Source organism: Eurypyga helias, unplaced genomic scaffold (genome assembly GCF_000690775.1).
Source record: "Eurypyga helias isolate BGI_N326 unplaced genomic scaffold, ASM69077v1 scaffold19081, whole genome shotgun sequence".
Taxonomy (NCBI): Eukaryota; Metazoa; Chordata; class Aves; order Eurypygiformes; family Eurypygidae; genus Eurypyga; species Eurypyga helias.
This window is the reverse complement of record NW_010232952.1, coordinates 2,819-5,127: the sequence shown is the minus strand read 5'-3', so window position 1 is coordinate 5,127 and position 2,309 is coordinate 2,819.

The window sequence follows — 2,309 nt, the reverse complement described above, 5'->3', positions numbered from 1 at the left end:
GGGGGAAGAAAAGATAAAGTATGATCTTGCAGTATAAACACAGCAGACAAAGAGTCTCCTCCTTCCAGGAGAAGGTGCTCTAATGCACGTGCAAAAATACAATTGGAGTTATACAAATTAATCAAACACATCACAATTAACAGAAAAAACATTCACACACTTTATTGGATAAGAAGAAAGGCCAGGAGGTGCTTTAGGACATGTTAACAGATGGGCTACAGATCTGTCCATCTACCACTGTAGACTCACGTGCTGGTTTCAGGCAGGCACAAGCTCTCCTCCTACACAGAGCTGGCCAGCCCACAACTCATCACATGGCAACAGCTCATTGCGAGAGAGACCTGAAGTAAGTTTAAGTTTATATTCAGGGGAAATAGCATGGGATGGGGAGGAAAGGTAGACCCAGCATCCTCATCACAAACCAATAAAGGAATCTCTCTTACCACTCAGTGTCTATGTGGAGATTAGTTTGGTCTACTCACATTGGTTAAGTCACCTATTAGGTTAGTTCACACCTGAAACATTTTCTAGTACTAACAGGCTTTTTGGAAAGCACAGAGATAAAGCACTTCTTACTTTCAAAGCTCTCTATGACATCAATGTCAGCTCAGCATCCCTGTGAGGTAGGCAAGGTAAATGACTTCCTCAAAGCCATGGTGAAGAATGTGTTGCTATTAATATCCTTAAGAACCTGGAATGATATTGTTTTTCACAGATGGAACTGGAGACAACCAGCATCTGCTAGTAACAAATTACTGAATTTTCATCTCCTTTCTCTTAAAAGGTTTTGAATCCTGCCCCCCTTGAAAAGTGTTCCACAAACACGTACTAGTGAGGTCTTCCTTCATCTCTGTAACAAACGGCACTGGTCCTTTCCAGGGGTAAGCAGACATCCTACACAGGGAGCTTTTCCCTGCTAGCAAAGAGTAGCCTCGGTACAGCCAGGGTTACACACAATACTCCAATGACCATATCCTAGACTTTTCCATCATTACAGTTACAGTTAGCAAAGACATGAGTCAAATATTAGTTACTTCAGGGAATTTAGCTTGAGTTTATGTTAAAGGAGTAGAAAAAGATAACCATTCTTTTAAACTGATAGCTACACAAAACCAAGCTATCATAAAACAAAGCACGCAGCTGCTACAAAGCACAGCAACAAAGCCATGCTGGGATTAATCTAACAAACGCACACATCCCCAGTTGCAAGTTTAACAAATTCACAAATTCAGTCCATATCCCCAGAAAAGCTTTTGCTTTGAAGAAGTGAAGTGGGTCTCAGAGCCACGCTCTTCTTTATTCTGTAAATCCACAAAGAAGTAACTGCAGATACTGTGTTGTGTATGTCTGTACTGAAAACAGTTTCCAAAACCTTATGGATATCTCCCTCCATCCGGCCGAGCTGAACTTTTGCATTTTCTCCTCATGTTTCTAATCTAAACAAGTATTTTGCTGCAGAAAGCAGCACACAGTTGCCGAAGTTCGTCTCTTCTTGCCTTGTGCCAAGTCAAGATTAGAGAGATTATTTGCCCAATTTTAATAAAGATGAAACTGTGGCTCATAAAATACGCCTGCAAAGAATCCTTCCCATTGACTATAGGTCAGCTGTAAAGCAGGAGACCAACAGCTGGGTAACACTGGATAACACGAAGCCATAAAAACAGCCGCTTAAATAGCTACACCATGTAATCTTGTACCATCAACTCAGTACAACCCACTAATACAACACTCGGCAGTTTCAGATGAACACCACAAGGGCATAACTTATCGATGACAGATGCAGGATAACACCACTCGAGTTTATTGCTAGTTTATTGCTCATGTTTAAAAGCCCTTCATATAGTATTTAGCATGCTTCCACTTGGTTCAAAAGCAAGGTTGTGCTCCAGGCATCTCCAGTTCACCAATGGTATCGATTCCTCTGAAGCTTTCCACAACTCCTGTAAACAAACTTTTCACCAAAACCCTGCACGCAGAAAACAAGGACTTCCTCTTCGACATAGGTGAGAATTGTTGCCACTGAATAACACTGCATGGATCAAATTCATCTTTGCACTGGAAGTCATGATTTTTCCCAGTTGTGTTTGGCGTGTTTTGCACACTGCTACATAATTGCTGAAAGAATCACTTCTCCAAATGGCCACATGAATATCAAGTGGCAAGATCTGCAGGAGAAAACAACACAACACTGTATGGTGCAGGCAGGGAAAAAGAGGTGGGGAACTTCAGAGCTAGCTTCACACTGAAATGTGATCCGGTCACACAAACGCTGGACTCTACAAGGAAAGATCTTGTTAACAAAAATGGTT